This window comes from Triticum urartu, chromosome 3 (genome assembly GCF_003073215.2).
Source record: "Triticum urartu cultivar G1812 chromosome 3, Tu2.1, whole genome shotgun sequence".
Classification (NCBI taxonomy): Eukaryota; Viridiplantae; Streptophyta; class Magnoliopsida; order Poales; family Poaceae; genus Triticum; species Triticum urartu.
In genome coordinates, this window is record NC_053024.1 from 32,841,892 (window position 1) to 32,861,607 (window position 19,716).

Consider the following 19,716-nt stretch of genomic DNA (forward strand, 5'->3'; position numbering starts at 1 on the left):
CTGCTTCGGTTAGCAGATGGGCTGGGAAGCTCTGGTTGGAGAAGCTCGACCGGTGCTGTGCACCATGCTCGCCGTACCGTGTCTACCTCCTTGAGCGGCCGCCCAGCTCGCGCTCCAAGCCGGCGAGCTAGACTAGCAGAGGCCGATGATGTTGGAAGAGAAGCAGCTCATCTTCGATCACCTTTGTGTTTGTACTACATGCAATCATGTAGTAGTACATCGCGTGAACGAGCGAGCACGTCAAGCAGTACATGCTGCCCGCCTCCGTTCCGGAGGCAGCTTTGTTTGATGCATGCCCAACGCGACGAGCTTGCATTGGAGGCGCGGTTGTATGAAAAAAGACGGCCGAGGAAAGGATCGCAAAACAAGATTCACCTGCATTGGCACGATGGAGATGATGTTGGGGAACTGAGCTAGGCCGCTTGTCAGATGACCTGTGATCCGTAGCACAGTCTGCAACAAACATATTCGAGAAATTAATAACTAATCAAATGGGGAGAATATAGTACGTACTCCCAGCTTAGTGGATCGAATCGAAGATGTATGTACATTTCTTTCGGATAGATTTTAAACCTGTGAGATCGTGTCAACGTAGCCGGCCAAGTACCTAGGCAGGACGACTCCGATGCGATCCTCCTGGTCAAGTAGATAGATTAGTAATAACAAATGGATGGAACGTAAGTCTGCGCAGACACCCTTGATAAGCAAAAGAGCCAGTAGCCAGCTCGCGATGGGCCGGTAGCCGGAAGACGAACATATGTAACCTAGCTAGCCACCGCCGGACATGGTTTTTCTCGATCATGCCCTCCTCATCGGCGGCCGGCCGTCATCTCCAAAGGACCTGGCACGTAGGTGTAGTGCTGCTCTAACCCTGGAAGGTTGATGGCGCGGCCAATGCTCCAGTTTCTGCTGCTTGGAATCGAAGAGAAACGCCTAATTCACATCTCAAATATATTCTCTCCTTAACCCCAAACCATGCAGCCTAAAAAATCCCCACCCAACCAAACACAGCCTTGATCTTTGGATGAAACATGCATATGGGGAAAAAACAGCTAAAATTGACATTCTCCCAGCGCACAGTCATTTCAAATTCAGTTCCATACACCCGGGAGTCCGGGACGGTCTCATCACAGCGGCCAACACAAGCCAGCACCAAAACATCAACATCGGAGAAAAAGCTCAGTCGAAAATATGCAACCATGCATACATAGTTTGAGTTACCTCGGGTATCATGTTATTGTCGTTGTTGTTCTCCGCCATGAAGCTAGCCCGCCGCCTGGAACGGCACGGTACGTACGCGGCTCTCACTCCGGCCCGGCTGCTTCCTGAAATCGCGCTTGGCAGGGGATTTGAGAGGAGGGGGAGGCAGGGAGGAGGGATTTGAGAGCGTAGTTTGTGTGTTTGGTGGACTCAGGAGTGCCGGCTTAAAAGCCGAAGGGAATCTGCATGCCACTATGTTTGCTTTGACGCGTCCACCAATCAGCAATTTCGCTGCAATTTGGTGTAATTGCGCTAGGCAGCTGGCTAGTGCCGGGGTACGGCCCTGGTGTCGTACTTTTTCCATTAGATTGATGGCCTTGAGGAGCATGCATGCCATGTCTTTTCTGCACTACTCCAAAAATGGCGCCATACAAATAGGTTGATTTTAGCATCGGACAATTAATAAAATATGGGATCATTGCTTCTTTTCTACGTACGTATAAGATTTCGCCGTAAATTTTCGATCAGCTTTCTAGTGGTTCCCCTTGTATTTGCACTTCATGTGCAGAGTGTGATGTGGCAGCTATATATTAATGGACCGGGTGAGAGAGAGGCGGTGGCCGGCCGGGAACACATTGCAAATAATGTAGCAATGCATGTGGTGGACAGGTCACAGGTGCACGTGAAATGTACGTTAAATCTGACAGTTTGGGGCATACTTTTAGATAGAACCATTATACTGGGCCAAAGTAATGATGTACACCACTGTTGGTTTGTAGTACTTACATATTGAGACGAAATAAGGCACAATTAATTAGCTAATAATCCTTTTTTGACGGAGCAGTAATTAGCCAATCTGAAATTTTACCATCATACTACAGTTATAGAGTGTGCAAATAGCGAGTAATTAAGGTCTCAGGTATTGAATTGTTTGCTACTCGTATGAATAACATGCATTGATCATAAAAGAAAATGATTGCAATCCTTTTTCTTCCCGGAGTCACCCTTGGCATGACGTACCCGGCCCTAGCTTCCAGTACGTCATCTTGTTCCATAATGCCAACCGATCTGTCTTTCTTTCCTTTTACGTGTTCACTGCCAGTGCGCCCGTTTTCCCGAGAGTGTGGTGTGGTAGTGAGTAGTAGCTAGTACAAGTACTGGTTTTGATTTGATTGATCGCCGGTGAGGTTTGGAGGTGGGGCCAGCTGGGGCGTGGGTGGTTTGCGCCAATATATTTTTGGGGCCTGTCTGCCGCTGGCTAAACATACATCCTGCCGCTGCATTTTCTATCGATCTATCGCTACCTCGGCCCCACAAACTGTGCTCCCATGCTCACGCGATCCGGCACTACAGTGAACGACTTCTAAGTAGTCCACGTCTCCCCGCCGCGCGCGTCTGGAAAGCAGGTCCCCTGACGAGCGGATCATGCCCTTTTTATTTCTTTATTGCCATGCGCGTGTTTGATTAACACTTGCATTGATTTTAACCTCCTTGTATCTCTGACTCTGGTCTGACAAAACCTGGCCGACTAGATGCATGTTCTGAGTGATGTTTGTGTACTGCGTTTGGTTGTCCGCAAAGTTTCATAATGCATGAGAGCAAAAACACAAAGACGACGCCTGATTGCATGTATGCACTTTCCAGACGCAACGCGCGACTGTTTTGGTTATGTGTGTGTCGATGGTTTAATCTCCTCTTTTGCGCACGTGATGAACTAATCTCACGCCATAACTTTTTTTTTCACGCCACTTACAAGGTCATGTACGCATGCGGCATGAATGAAAGCGTCGGGGCAGAACAGAGAATGGAGTTGCTCAGACCCAAAAATAGTGGGCTAACTAAGCGCCGGGATGATGTTTTGTAGCCCAGCAGCGTCTGCCTTTGCCCACCCAAAGGCATGCCTCGTCTTTGATGTGTCGGAGAGGAGGGATATCTCACACCATAACACTTCAACAATTTTATTTATGAGCGTTGAAATAAAAAACTCACAACATGAGAGTTGTTCAGGACAAAGAGATGACGCTACTGTGTTCAAAGTAAAATTTCAAATGATCAACTAAGTGCGATAAATTTGCCAAAAAAATTCTAAACTAACATGCACACATGAACAGGTTTAGTACCATAAAAAAGGCCGAAACAACAAACGGTCAACGAGCGTTGAAACAACAAACCGGCAACATGAAAATTGTGTGAAATAACGAGATGAAGCTACTCCTCAAAGAAAAATTTCAAACGTTCAACTGTGAGCGATGAGATTGATAAAATTCAGTACCATCCCTCAAACCAACATAGCCACTCTGCACTGAAAGAATAAGTGATTTACTTTGCAGAGTTTCAAGTTCACTCAAAAGGACCAACTGGCCAATTCATTTTAACCTTGTTACTGGTTATAAGTACAACTTCTTGAGCTAGTAGCTATAAAATAATCTTGATTTTGGCAAGAAGCTTATTAATTGCTTTTTGAAATGAACAACTAGTTAGAACTTACCAAGGAATTGGACAACTGAGTAACCGAAGACCTAATAATTTAAAGGTATACATCTCAGATTGTTTTTTCCAAGCACAGCGAACCTTATAAATATTGGTTAGGGAAGGAACTGGAGCCACATTCGTCAAGATTACCAGGATTGAAAAATCTCATAAACTTAGGATATTAATACCTTATCCTCACTGATATCATACAACCCAGGGTGTACAAAAGCAAGGAAAAGGAAGACTCCCTTTACAATGCCATCGTATGCACTGAGTGGGTTGAGTTGGGTGGGATCAGGTATGTAAAGGAATAGGGAGAACATCCTGATCCAATTCTCTATTTACTTTGCATATTCATGACTACTGGCATTAGCTGCTTGAAATGTTAGTTGAAGTTGTGTGCAAATTTTCATGTCTTATTTGGCCATCTCGCAGCATTTATTTATATTCTTGGACATGTTTTTGATAAATTATTTCTGGACAAGAGGTACGAATTAAGCCGGCTGTGCTGTACACAAAGCATGTTGGCAGTGGTTGGCGGCCATCGGACACCGGCCACTGCGTCCTAAACCACGACGCGCGCCATCACCCGAGCGCGTCGCCGCCGTGAAACAAACCTTCTGTTGTAGTACTACGTAATAAAAATTTACCTCATCCCTGCATGCGTGCAGTTAATTAAGCGCTAGGAAATTAGTCGGGCACAATGATTAGAGAAACAGACCTGGTATTAGAAACTAGCCTTGCGCCCTCTTGTTCGGAATTTTGGCCAAAACAATCTACTGCCACATTCTTTTCGGGAAATGATGGATGGAGTATTTCCTAGCTCATTCCCTGCTCCTTAATTTCAGGGGAAAGGAGTTGTCTTCTTGTTCGTCGTTCTAGCCAGCCATTCCAAAGCTTTATCAGAACGAAGCTTCCATTCCACCGAGTTAAAAGCAGAGCAGATTGTGGCCCAACACCCACCATGTATGCTCATTCATTCACGCGCGCGCGCGCACACACACACAGAGAGAGAGAGAGGGGTGGGAGTTCGGGTCGATTTGAATTTGGAAGCTATTGAAGAAAATGTAAAATGAGTTCAGCTTTTTGGGAGTAGACGCTATTGCAGGTAATAGACCTCATGCAGTGGTGTATCATAGCAAGTATCATAATATGAAAGTAGGCAATTTTTCTAAGGTGTCATACAATTAAATGAAGAAAGAGACGGTTCAGGATCATATCATGATACTTCCTCCATTCCTTTTTACTTTGAGTATAACATCTGTATCAAGCCAAACTTTGCAAAGTTTGATCATATACCTTAATAAATGATGTGTTACTGTGTGTCATGCATGATAACATATATATGAAGTTATCTATGATACCAACTTATAATATTATACACTATGAAGGTAATATCGTATACTAGTAGCATATGCATTATCCAGTGTATGATACTCCCCACTACAAGTAGCCCGAAACATTTCATATTACGTGATTACAAGATACGAGACTCAATTCACCATGTCAGCATTTAATCATCTTGTTGCTCTACATTTAATAAAGCATTTTTTTAACCGAGATATCCATGTTTCCACTACTTTACATAACAGGAGTATGGGAAGTGTCTTACAGAACCAGTATTGCGAGTCCAACCTCTACCAAGACATCAGTAGGCCATGAGACGAAAACCTCGCAGAATGATAGCTGGTCATAACAGATTGCTCAAACACGAGAAAAGCAACAACCGGCATCCTAACAAAAAAACAAGTCCAAAAGCACAAAGCAGCTACAACTTAGCAATATCAGGCTCAGCAGAGAGACTGCAAGACGAAGCAGTGGCCTGAGTATCCTTCATCGCGTGACAAATCTTCATGGGGGGTCATACATTAATTTGGGCAATTGGAAATTAAGGTAATCATTTTCTTTCTCCAGAGAACATTATATTTCCCTTTGAATATAGTAAATGGTGCGACACAATGATCTTGCAATGTGCGATGGAGAGTAGCTTACGTTTCCCCTTATATAGCCTCCCAGTTGGCGAAACATCAAGAGGTTACACAAGGACAAAAAGGAATCAAAACTAATGGCAAATGGTGAACTGTTGGTTTTCTTGGAGTGAATTAAGCTCCCACTCAATTAAATTAAATGGTAACAAAAAATTCAGCATTCCAACGGACAACTCATGCACTAGCTAGGGTTAGCACGATCATGAAATAGGAGGGCGTCAGTGTGGTGGTGTCCCCCCCCCCCCTACCCACACCCACCCAACCAGTGGCAATGCGAGACTAAACTCTTTGCACACCAAATGCAAGTTGAATGTGCCGCTTAAGTTTTTTTTAATTACATTGGTTGGTGCCCGTAAAATTTAACTCTCTTTAGAACTAAATTATAAGAAGTGTATTAATAGAACACACCATGTCTTGGCATCAAACAAATGGCAAGATTGATTGGGCATCAGTGTTCGTAACAAGCAACAAAAAAATGGTTAACATAAAATTGTTCAATTATTTGCTGGGGCAACAGCATAACAAGAGCCCGGATATTAAGAAGTCCGCAATGGAACAAGCAGGAAAAGCCGCATATCCAACTCTCATGTCCTGTTTGGACCGGTTGTATGGTCTGTACATGCATCATCTTTGCTCTTCTGCTTGCTCGATCAATGGAGTGCACTGTTTTAGAAAGATGGCAAAAAAGCATCATTAGCCAAACGAGTTTGAGACTTCGTAATGTGGCTTCAAGGAATTTTGGTACTAACCCTGTACGATTAGTAGCCAACGATGACATGGCAGCCTCCTATGCCAAGTACGAAGATCAGCGGCACAATGGAAGCCCACCAAACAGCCTTGCCGGTGGTGAAATGGCGCCCATTGGCGTCACGCGAGCACGCCAACCAATATGCAGCAAGAGTTTCTCCAACTCCTGCGACAAAAATGGCGGCGAGGCCACAGTAATATGGGAGCGGGTGGTGGAGGAAAAGAACACCGCTCGCCGACTTGTACAAGGCCGTTCCAATAGCGATGACCAAGGTCGGGACGCTGATCTTGCATATGTCCCGGGCGAGCTGCTGCGTCCGTTGGTCCATGCTAGCGGACTCCTGGACCTGGTCTGGAGGCATCTGGATGGTGTGGTCGTCGTTGCCGGTGCCCTGTCCAAGTTAAAAAAAAAAGCTTAGTTATATAGAGGAGAAGAAAACAACAATATGGAAGGAGAGGTCTGGCTGGTGAGCGAGTCTTTTTTTATTTTTTTGCTCGTGAGCTCCATGTAGCCTAATTTTTTTTCATTTTAAAGTTCAAAAAAGTTCTGAAATATACACACCTGCATATAAATGTTTACTACGTTGCTGTAAATTTTCATGTTGAAATATATTTTTATCTGATATGCAGACAAAAAAGTCATTAACTTGTATAGTAAATAGTGTCTGACCTATAAATACATGTTTTTCATTGTGTCCCTCACATAAAAACCTATTTCAACATGAAACTCTGCAGCAATGTAGTATACATCCTTATATATGTGTGTATTTATGTCTGGCGTTTTTTTAAACATAAAAAAATGAATTTTGAATTGTTCAAAATTCGGGATCCAAGGAGCTGGCTACTTGCCTACGTAGGCTTAAATGGCCGATTTAATAGACCGATCGATTAGCTAGCTTGTTTTTTCCTCAATTTTTTTCTTGCAGGCAATGGTTAGAATTTCAGTAAAACAATGCTAATACTGGACGTAAAAATAGAGAATCGCAAACAATTTTCACCTGCAATTGCAGGACGGAGCTGTTGTTGGCAATCTGTAGTTGTAGGCCGCTCGCCAGCTCATTTGCCACTTGCCCAAAAACCTGCAGCTAGCAGCGAAACCAAAATGATGAATATAGGCGAGTTTCATGACCCGTTTACACCAAAATATATGTCTGATCCTACATATCAACAAACCAAATGGTCCATCACTGTACCCTGCTTCTTGTGAAAAGATAGCGTTGCATTCGATTATTTTTGTCAAAAAAACGGTGCACATTTTTTGCTAATGACGGCACACTTATGATAGTTTTATGCATTTCATCACTCCCTTAAACCTATAGAAAATCCAAACGAGTGTCACCTGCGCGCCGGAGGTGAAGATGTTGGAGAACCCCACCCCCAATCCCAACCCCGGCCCCGGCGCGGTCGTGAACTGTCCTGCAAATTGCCAAACAACCTGTAGCAACAGAAAGGAAGTTAAGCTACCCCCTACGCAGTGGAGGATATAAAATATATGTTTCTTTTGGACATTGCCTAGCAGATCATTGAAAGAGCACGTACATACATATAAAGCTAGCGTCCGCCACCATGTTATATTACTGGTCTCCGAGCAAACTTAGACCAAAACGTAATGAGTAGCCAGACCAAATCAAGTAAATTGTCCCTTTAACCTAAACAGTGTAAGAATTCCGTTCATCCAAATCCAAACCAAACGAATCCGTCTAGGGAGAACTGCTACTTATGAACTTGGTGTACTGTACCATGTACGTAGCGGGTGAGATTTCATGAAGAAAATATACTCCTACTAGAGCAGAGAAGAGGCTAGGCCAAGAAGACAGGAACTGAGTGGTTGCCCTCAAGTAGCGTTGGCCGTTGGCACAAGCGCGAGGAGCCTGCTTCTCCAACCAAAGGGGCCGGTCGAGCAGCTCGATCGGTGCAGCCATGCTCGCCGTACTGAGTCTACTTCCTTGAGCTGCTCCAGCGAATGAAACGTACGTGGAGGCTGCCAGCCTCGCGCTCCAAGCCGGCAGGCTCGGCCAGCAATGGCTGAGGACGTTGGAGTAGTCGGAGACATAGCTCATCGTTGGCCAGAGCCGGAGGTCACCACGTAGTGCGCCCACCAGATACACGCATGGAAGGCACGGGAAGGAGGATCCGGTGACGGGTCTGCCGGAGAGACAGCCGCCGGAGGGGCAACCCACCAGCACATACGCACGTTGTTGAAGCCAGCAGCCTTTGTTCTGTGCTACATGACATGCAATCATGTAGTAGACCGCGTGAACGAGAGCGTACCTTATGCCGCGTGCATTCCTGAGGCAGTTTTGATGCGTCCCAACGGGACCCGCTCTATGAAAAGACTAGGGCAAACACGGACCGTGGGGAGGATCGCAAAACAAGATTCACCTGCAGTGGCACAACGGAGATGATGTTGGGGAATTGAGCTAGGCCAATTGTTATGTGACCTGCGATTCGTTGCACAGCCTGCAGCAACATACTAGTATTATTTAAATGAACTAATTAAATGAGAAGAATACTACATATGTGTGCCTCTCTTTGTTGATCGAATCGAGGATGTATGGATATTTCTTTTGGATAGAATTTAGACCTGTGAGATCGTGTCAACGTAGCCGGCCAAGTACCTGGGCAGGACGACTCCGAGGCGATCCTCCTGTTTGAGTCGATAGATTAGTAATAAGAAATGGGTCGAATGTAATTGTAACTATGCACATATACACCCCTTGATCAGTGATCACCGAAAGAGTAAGTAGACAGCTCGCGATCGAGTCGCTTCCCCTAATCTCATCAGGACCGAGAGCTGGGAAACGAGCATATGAGCCGCCGGAATAACTTTTGTCGATTGTGTCTCGTCTCGTCGATCGGCGGCTGCCGCGCTGCTCTCCATAGGAGCGGTCACGTGGGTGTGCTGTTCAACGACTTGGCCAGTTGGAGGGCGCGGCCAATGCTCAAGCAGCCTCTAATCACAAATCAAAGTTACAGTAGAAGATTGTCTCCTTAACCCCGAACGGCACAACTTAAATAATTCCAACCCAAATAAAACAGACCGTCAATTGTGTATAGTCCATTGCGAGGCACGAGATGATCCTAGCTAGGTAGCTAGTATAGTATACTGACTGACTCAATGAAAAAAGAGAAGAGGTGCGATTGACATTCTCCCTGGGCCCAAGTATATGTAATTGGCTACGATCCATCGAAAATATGCAACCATAGATGTTTTGAGTTACCTCGGGAATCACGCTGCTGATGTTGTTGTTGTTGTTGTTGTTGTTGTTGTTGTTGTTGTTGTTGTTGTTGTTGTTGTTGTTGTTGTTGTTGTTGTTGTTGTCCGCCATCGCCTTGTTGTTGTTGTTGTTGTCCGCCATCGCCTTGAAGCTAACCCACCGTCGCAGTATACCTCTCGCTCCAGCCGGGCAGCCTCTTGGCAGACGCGCTTAGCCGGGGATATGAAATGGGGAAGCAGGTAGCTAGCTAGATGGGCAGCAGCAGCGCGTGTGATTCAGTGTCGTACTGTGTGTTTGCTTGGTCGGAGGAGACGGCCCGGGGACTGCTTATAATTCCCCACCCCACCTTCATGTGGCCTAATAAAATGGGGCAGGGGCAAAGCTCTTTGTATCTAAAATAAACTTTTGCAAAAGTTGATGGCATACTCCAGTGGTCAGTGACCCCAACAGGCCTCGTCTTTTCCTCCTTGGGGCACCTTTCTATTTCCTCTGGCGCGGAACCACTCGGCCTGGTCTTTGCGCCATCTACTTTCCTCTCCTCTCCTCCATGTGACCTAGGAGATGACCTGGTGGAGGGGACAGAAGATGCATTTGGTAGCGGCGCCCCTGAAGCCCAAGTTGAGAGCTGCCTTCCGGTCCGCACCGAAAAGTAGAAAAACGAAACAACAAAATGAGAGCTAGGCTAGCTAATAGTGGCATTCGTTCGCCCCATGATAGAGCTAGTGCATTATTGTTGATGCATGATAGGCATGCATGCAGCGCAATCATGCGCACCTCCGTCGTCGCGAGTCGACCTGGCCGAGACCTCCTTGTCTTGCGCCATTCCTTAGTTGACGCGTCCATGAATTCGGAACCGGTGGTAGAGGCTAGTAGTAATTCGTCATAGCTCTAGTTGTAGTACATTCTGAAAGAGCGAACCGGCGATCGGCCGATGCGACGCGCTAGTACATTAATTCTGAAAGGGCGCAGCTGACGTTTGATGCTGACGCACCATGGCTTACGTCGGAGTCGCGCTAAGCCCCCTGGCGCCACGCGCCGTTATGTTTTGCACTTCAGTTTGACGCTAGTGATGGGATAGATGCGTCGTCGTATCAAAGCTACATATCAAAGCTTAGTTCGTCCCACTGCACTCTTCCATGACGGGTGTGTTTAAGTCTTAATTTTAGAGCAATGCATGCATGCACTTCTGTGAGACTATGACAGTACGTACGTGTAAGCATTGGGGTAGCTTGCATAGTTTTAACTTGCAACAGCTCATGGACATTTCTCGTTCCAACTTCTTATATCAATGAAAAGATACACAAGCTTTGTGTATTCGCGAAAAAAAGCTCTTGGACATTTTTCATGGAAAAGTGCTATGTTCTGCTCCCTCGAGCATGCCTCGTCTAATCTTAATGGTTCGTGACAAGCTCGATGGCCTTGTGTTCGTTCGGTGCCACTGCCCGGCAAGCTTTGTGAAGAGGCACTAGTAAGGCATCTCCAACATGTGCCTTCAAACAGTCTGCATACATTCGGACCGTGTGGTCTGGACGTGTTTTGCCGTCCAATGCAGTTCCGTATCCGCCCGCTGGCTTGATCAGACGACCTTTTTTCCTGCAAACCGAGAAGCAAACCAAGGGGGCTTTTCGGGCATTCAGGCCGCTGCCAGAGGCATCCGACAACCATGGCCCACCCGAAACCATCTCACTCACCAATGGAGGTGGAGGTGGAGATGGAGGCCAAGAAGGACGCGGTGCCGAAGGAGGAGGACGACAATGACGCGGGCGAGACGGATCCAGCCTTCTGTTGTTGGCTTTGCCATGGCGGAGTTGGAGGTGGCCCAAGTGGAGGAGGCGGCGGAGTACCATGCCATCCTAGACTGCATCCAGGTGGAGGCCAGCAGCCGCTTCCTCCACTAGTGGGAGGCGGAGATCGATGAGATGTTCACCAATCTGGAGCGGGACGAGGAGGAGCCGGAGTTGCAGTAGGCGACCATCTACCCGAAGCCTAGCAGAAGATTGTTGACATCTCCGACGATGAGTAGTGCAGGCTAGCTTAGGTTATCTACGTAGTACATAGATTTTATTTTGCATGCTTTGTATGGATTTGAAATTTCTAATGTGAGGTAGTTGGATGTGGTGAAGGAAATATAAGGGGTGACCCGACACTGCCCGCGGACGCGCCCGTTGCTTCCACGGACGTATAGAGTGTCGCATTTGCCAAGTCTAGCTGTAGATATTCTAATAGGCCAGCATACGGCTTTGCACAACGCTTATGCGTTAGTTTTCGGGGAAAGTACCTAGTACTGTATACAACATGGAACGTAAACTTGTACTTTTCCATTTATATTGAGATACTGAAATCTGGAAGGTGAAATTAATTAGCTAATCCTAAATAGTATTGCTACCACTTCTGAGAAAGAGAGAATAAGGTATCAGGTATGCATCAATAACTGAGAGGCGTTGACAGAGTGAAATAAACGGAGGACTGTGTTTAATCTAATAGTATATTATTACACCATATAAACTTCTGTGTAGACTGAGAAGAATAGATTGTCTGCTTGGTTGGTAAGGGCATTTCTAACCGATTCCCAATCAATACTGGAGTATTCGGTGAAGCAAACCTTTAATGGAGTAAATTTACTTCAGTAAGTTTTGACCGGACATAGCCGAACTCCTAAATTTAGTGGAGTAAACTTACTTTTTGGTTTATGCATTACGTCGAACATCTACTATGTGTGTCCGCGACGATGGTGACCGCACAGAAAATGCCTCGATGCGCAAGCTGCGAAGTTCCTTTATGCAGCGGAGGAACTGCTCTAGGAGCCCATCAACACTGCGGAGACCATCTACACGACTTGCTCGAGGTCGTGTCATGTGGCATGGATTTGCTCCTCCTTGGCCCCGCCACCAAGATCGTCGACAACCTCTTCAATGGCCCTGGGCCCACTGGAGGAGCTTAGTGCAAGCAAAACTGGGCTGTGGCCCGCCCAGTTTGCTGCAAACCAATGGGCCTTTAGGCAGAAATGGGCCATGGAGGAAAAAATGTTGGGCTTTCTTCAAGCTGGCCTGCCCAGTCATTTTGATGTAGCTCCGCTACTGCCTGGGCCGCTCGCGGGCGCCATTGACGTCACCTTCTACTAGCCAAGGCTGGAGGCGGGCCACTCTAGGAGGGCCGACACGAGCTTGGGTACCTCGTCGATGTAGATGCCGGCCACCACTTCAGCCTCTACGTCATGACTCTCAGTCTTGATGCCCTCCCCAGTGGCCACGGCGCGCTCGAGCTTTGGGTCGCCATCCACAACCAGATCAACACGCAGGCAAGGGTGGCACTGCAGAGGCTGAACGTCGCCGTCGAGAGGAGCCTTGCGGCTGACTTGGTCCGTCAGTCTCTGCGGGATCAAGCCCGCGTCACGGGTGCGAGCCGGGGCCGGGCCACTCGTGTCGTTGGTGGTGCTGAGGCTGCAGTTGACCATTGGCGCAGTCGACGACGTGTTGGTGGTGCTGCACAGAGCGCAGGAGCAGGGGAGAGGCAAGCAGGAACAACACGGGCTCGTGGGGGCGTCGGTGGGGGCGCACAGAAGTATGGTGCGCCGTCGGAGCTCGTCCATGGCGGTTGCGGGTGCGGGGGGCGTCAACTCGCACGGGGGGGGGGGGGGGGGGGGGGGGGGGGGGGGGGGGGGGGGGGGGGGGGGGGGGGGGGGGGGGGGAAGGAGGGCGGACGGGCAGATAAATTTTACTCCGGACTATTTCGATGGAGTATATTTAGGGAAATGGTTGGGATCGAAGTATAATTTTTACTCCCTTACGGCGGACTGGGGATCGGTTAGGTGTGTGTTAGAGGAGTAAAATCAAAATTTTATTCCTCTACCGCCGGATAGGGGATCGGTTAGAAATACCTTAAGTGCTCCCTTTGTAAAGAAATATACAACCTTTAAGATCATTAAAAGTGATCTTAAAGGTCTTATGTATTTTTTACAGTGGGAAGTAATAATAATATAAGCTATAGAAGTTGTGCATACACCTCAGAAGTAGTTCCATCAAAAGAAGCTTAATTAGAACAATTTGTTACCTCTACAGTACTAATGTGCATCACAACACTAAAATGCATTTCAGTTTGTTGTGCTAGCATACAGGTTGCTTAAGAGCCATTTATGCATGTGGAGTGCAACGGTTTAAGCCCCCGAAGTGTAAACATAGGGGGCGGCGAGAGACAATTATAATAAGCTTAAACATTTCGTGCTACTGCTACATGGTCAGCTGTCTGTCTTGTGCGTGACACGGAATAACAAACAACTCCAACTATGAGCAATCTTTTTCTTCCCCCTCGTGGCCCACGCTTCTTGTCCTGTTTCATGCATGATGCCGATCGGCCTGCTTTTCCCTTCCTTATACGCGTTAGAATTACACACACTCACTCATATCGCTATCGAACGTCGACTCCATGGGTAGCCAGCCAGTGCATGCGCCCTTTTTCCGTAGATCCCGGCATTCCTCCGCGGACCATGCATGTGATGTGGTCAGGCGCAGACGCGTTGCCATGCTCGAAAAGGGAACAATATGTGGGTAGTAAACTGTGGCACGAAATCACCTGTACGTCGATCGGGTGGAGTTGCCTCTGCATGACTAGGCTGGGGAGGTCACGGTCATCGGTCGTCCTGATGCTGACAGTTGTTTCTTTGAGGGGCCGTGTCGGCGAGCCAGGGAGCCGTCAGGGTCGCGCGCCAATATTCTAGGGCGTATCTGTCGTGCCGGTTAGCCTGGTGGGGTATAATTATTATACTCCTTTTTGCCACTGATTTCTTCCGATAGATCTATGGTGCTCCAGGTCACATGTTAACGCACTCCCAAGTACTGTACTATTTCACTACAGTGCACGGCTCCCAAGTATAGTTCTCCATGGGCCACGGCACGGTTTTACACTTTTAATTAAGCACCAATTTTCCCCGCCGGGGCCGATCGATTATTGGCTTCCTTCTTGTTTTTCCTCTACCAAACACCCCGGCACTATGATATTGTTGTTTTTCCTCATCTACCAAAAGCCCCGGCAGTTGTATATGCTTTTTGCTCCTCTGCCAAACAGCACCGGCACTTGTATATTGGGTACCTCCTCAATCAAACATCCTCATCACTTGTATATTGTTCTTTTCTAAATAAGATCAATCTACCATAATCTAATGTGTACGTATCTAAGGATTGACGTTTCAATAACAACTCAATGGCATGCCATGTGGACGTGATGCTTATAAAAACTTTGCACTTCAGTTGGGATAGACGCATATCAATCTGCCTCGCAAAGCAAAGTGCCGCCAGAATATGAAGAACTGACACAAAGACCAAGGAATAATAAGATAAGTTCCAAAACATGCCGCTACAATCGACCAAACCACCTTAGCGACAGTGCACTGAAAGAATAAGTTAATTTTTTTATTGTAGAGGAATAAGTGATTTGTATTTTCATTTCATTGCAGAAGGATCACCCAGCAACTTTCTTTAGTTATGTATAATATTTCGTCTGTACAGCTTCTTGTGCCAATAGTCACAAAAATAATCTTGATTTTGGCACGCAACTTGTGACAAGGTTTTACTTCCCACCAAGTAGGCCATAATGACATAAGAACCAACTAGGCCCAGGCAAACCCAACCCTGTAACCATTATGGCCCGTGGAAACATCAGTAATGAGGGTGGCTTAGCAGTCGGTGTGCACACCAGTCAGGAAAAATTCTTCAGTTGGTTATGAGTGAAGTCTGATTTAAACCCTGAGGTTATAGAGCTTGTGGAAAACGAACCCTCACCTCTGAATTTCTGAAGTCTGTACCCTGTACTCTCTAATCCCGATCGTTTTTAACCTTGCGGTCACATCCAAACAGGGATTACGTATTTGGCATCGGGAATGGCCGGGATCGGTGGGTTAGGCAGCACACATATTGAAGTGCGGAAAATGCGCACCAACCGAGCTAACGAGTTTTCGTCTCAAGTGAACAGAGATAGCTCTTCTATAGGAAACACACACAAGAAAAGGCATCGTCCACGGGTTTGCTTCAGTCTGATCTGCTGCGGCATGAAGGCATCGTAGGAAGAATACACGGCCCCGAGTAGCTGCATCAGGGGTAGCGAGGAAGGAAGAAGGTGCCTGGTGCAGCTTCGATGGCTGCAGCGCTGCGGCCGCCTCGCGCGCTCATAGATGTGCTATGGCGAATGGGTGTGCTGCAGTATGGAGAGTTGGAGACCCACCCAGCGACGTGCGTTGCGTACATGATGCAGTCATGCAGAAGAAGTAGGTGGAGGGCAGCGCGGAAGCCCCGGCGGAGAGGTATGCTCGCTCGCCGGTGGCCAAGCCGACGTTGTACGTGGCTGACCTGACGTCCATGGAGTCCTTCAGGTCCCCAACAACGGTGAGGGACGGCATGATGTGATGGCCAGTAGGCACGCGACAACCCCGGCGATGCATGAGCATGAGCCGGCGAGACGGCTGTCAGCTCGCCAGTGTATGAAGCCGTGTATAAACAGTCGGAAGTCGGCGAGCAAAACGATGTTGCCAGCAGTGCACATGTAGGTACACAATCCTCAGGTGCGTGTGCGAGTATGCGTACACACGTATCTTATTTTGCGCTGCTCGTACATGCATACCCTTGTGTTCAAGTAGCTAGCGTAGATACGCTGCGTATGATCGACCGGCGCCCCTGTGCCAAAAGAAAAAAAGAAAAAAGAGAGAGAACAGGAAAGAACGACCAACCGACACGGTATGTACTCACGCTGCCACGCACTAAGACATACATGCATGCACTCGTTTAAACAAACCCACTCTTAAAGAAGCATCATGGTTAAAAATGATCAGAATTAAAGAATACAGGGTACAGACTTCAGGGATTCGGAGATGAAGGTTCATTTCCGACAAGCTCTACAATCTCAAGGTTTAAATCAGATTTCACTCGCTATCAGTCAGTCAGGTTAATTACCAGTCGGTTTAACTATCGAACGACGCACCGTCAGTCGGTTTATACTCACTCGGTTTAAGTGAAGACCAGCAGCCAGAGGAATCAATGGAAGCGTTACCCGAAGCACTCCAACAAATATTGAAGCCTGGCGTTACCTGACACTACCATTGACGATTATGAGCGTCCGTTACCACTAGTAAGGACACGAATTAATCCATATTATTACACCATGTAACGTAGCTAGCTCAGGGTACGGCACACTCTATATAAGCCTGCCTCTGGAGTCCGGCTACTCTCATGTCATACGCAAGAAAACGGTTACCTCCGCCGCCATGGGGCCCGGACCTGTATATATTTTTGTGTCCCTCATCCCATCTCGATAGATCAAACTTATTTCTTCTATCTCTCGTCAGATTTAGAACCACGATGTTGCGCATCTGTCGATCTACACAAATAGTTCTTCTTTGACTTCCAGCATTGAGCTGATCCCAGGAAGGTCATCTTCTTCAAGAAGATTCCGCTGATGAGTCGGCGTGGGTTCCCTTGGTAGTTATCTCCGCTGATGATCTAGCTCACTCTGCACGCCTTAATTTCCTGGCAAAACTAGTTGTCTCCTTGCCAGTCGTTCCAGCATGCCTTATAGAGCAATTTTAATATGGTCCTTCTTACCTCCTCTTTTCACATGAAAGGTAAGAAGATAAGGGTTACACAGACTGAAAATACATGTGAGCACTCGGGTGCATCACCCTCCGATATTCAAAAATAATTTAGTAATTCAAAAGAAGTCAAAAAATACCAAAACTTTTTATGAAAGAAAACATGACCAAGTATTACACTCTTATAAAAAGATTAAATAGAGAATGACATTCATTTTATCCGGGGTTAAAGATTTGCTGAAAAAAAGGCTAGATAGAAGTAGTATTCATGCTATATTGTCATCATTATTTTTTTTTGCCCTGAAGTCAATGGGAATCATTCCTTGGCCAAACATTTTATACGAGTACAATACCTAGTCATATTTGATTCCAAAAAAGTTGCGTGATTTTTGAACTTTTTGAATTACTAAATTCTTTTGAATATAGGGGGGTGGGGCACCCTAATCCACTTCCTTACTCATGCCCACTAGTTAATGAAATCAACGGTTTAGATCTATTATATTCTCTTACCTCTCGTGTGAAAAGAAGGAAGATTACATTCCACCGAGTGACAAGCAGAGAATATTCTCTCCGGGCTCCAATTCTCGTGGCCACCCACATGCACTCTCGTCTGCCATGTGGTAACTGAAACACATTCATTCATGCATGAAAGAGAGAAATAGGGACAAAAGCAAAGATACAGGGGGAGAAAAGCAGCAAAGTGAGGAGGTAAGGAGAATGGGAGAGGGAGAAAGGCAGGAGAGAATGCATGCAAGATGAGACACAATTCACCGTGTCTTCATTTAATCATCTTATTGCTTACTTTTATATATCTATAATACCTAAATAGTTCATCCCCACTATCCTATTTTTCTAGACATGCAGCCTATCCACCTCATCATTGTGCCACATCAGCGTATTTGTCTTCCACATTAGAGTTTTTCTTTCCGCTGCTGTCCGCACGGTGGAGGAGTAATCCCGGCTTAGTTCTCCCCAATTATTCCCCCACCCATCTCCAAATTAACTCTCCCACCCATTGATGCTCATAACTAGATCGTATTCATCTTCCCCACCGAATAGCAGATGGAGCGACTCCCCCCTTTAAGCTTCCATCTTCATCAGAGTTCTCCCTTTAAGCTTCTGCCTTCACCACATCGACTAGCGCTTTTGTTGGAGTGGAAGTCCTGACGGTCCATGCCCTTCGTCTGATGGCAAATCACGAGGAGGAGGCGGGGTGTGGAAGCTTCTAGACCCAGATGACCGTCCATGGGAGATGCCCGCCGCCTCCATCACTTAGCCACAGCCCGCAGGGTCGCCATCCTTCTCCTACCTGAGTACCTGACCATGTTCAACAACTGTCCAGTCGTCGCCATTGTTCTTGATTCGCGATCACCGATCCATCAAGATCTGCACCACATGGTATGCCTCATCCACCCTATACCTCGGGATCTGCCGCCAACTGTACCTGATACGTGCTTGCGTACACTGATCCCAGCCCTTGGAGCCACAAGTAATGACCAAATTTATGCTTCCACAACTCCCCACGAGCAATGACTACCTAAGTAGCTATCGTTCATGTACTGATGTTTGGGTATTGTATTCTCAAATCTTTGTGTGCGTGCATACCCTTCCTTGCAGGTTGATTCTCCCAATTGATTACTTTATGTTTTATCAAAAGTTCTGAGTGGAAGCTTTGCTTTCTTGTAGATTGTAAACTCATTTGCAGATTCGCTACTGATCTCATTTGCTCAAGCAGGTTGCGTCAGTTAGAGTTACTGAATCCCTTTGAGATTGGCAATGCTACCATCCACTTGAGGCAACTCTTGCTCCGCCATTCTGTAAGTAGGATTGCATTGCACAGATTGTAGTATTGTACATCGCTAAAGAAGACCTCTGAAGAAATTACCTTCCAAAAATGCGCAATTTTTTTATGGTATCACGCCCATAATCTTCTTTGTGGTTCAACACATCTTCTATTTGTAATTACTGGTGTGTGCTTAATGTATTTCTGAATAATCAAAATATCTTGATGTTTGCAGGTTACTTTTGTTAGAGTTTTGCAACTGTCTTCCAGTCATTTTCATGTGTTAATGTCGTGAGTTACTCAGGATATATGCGCACCTAAGAATAACAAGTATAGGTCTGAACAGTTGAAGGAAGGTGAAAAAAAACAATTGAGGAATATCAACATATCTTTTCTGTCCATTCTCATTAGTCTTGCGTGAACCTAAAAATTGTATTGTGAAACAGGATACAGATTGTTTGAAACATGCCAAAACTCCAATGGAGAAGCATCAGTAGTGATCACTCCTTATTTAACTTTCTAATATCTATCTTCGGTATTTTTCATATGATTTTTTATTTGTTATATATGACAACAAATTTGGTGGATGTGCTCTCAAATGCTCATTTCCCTATCTGTCAAAGTAAGAACATGTCCTTATATGACAACAAATTCTTTGATTGCTATTGAATTTCTTCAGTTCGACTTTGCGGAATTTGTAAGATTCATTTTACTATCTCTCTTCTTTGTGGGTAG

The 19,716-nt window shown here is 46.3% G+C and overlaps 1 long non-coding RNA gene across 4 annotated transcripts in view; it reads left to right on the plus strand.

Moving 5' to 3' along the window:
* Positions 1-19,457, plus strand: part of LOC125542558 — a 30,674-nt gene extending 11,217 nt beyond the window's left edge. The window contains exons 4-5 of one of the 4 annotated variants that reach the window (XR_007297946.1): positions 5,265-5,565; positions 18,934-19,457. This is a non-coding gene — a long non-coding RNA (uncharacterized LOC125542558). The other 3 variants (XR_007297947.1, XR_007297945.1, XR_007297948.1) reach the window with 3 other exon arrangements.
* Positions 19,458-19,716: the final 259 nt, after the last annotated feature.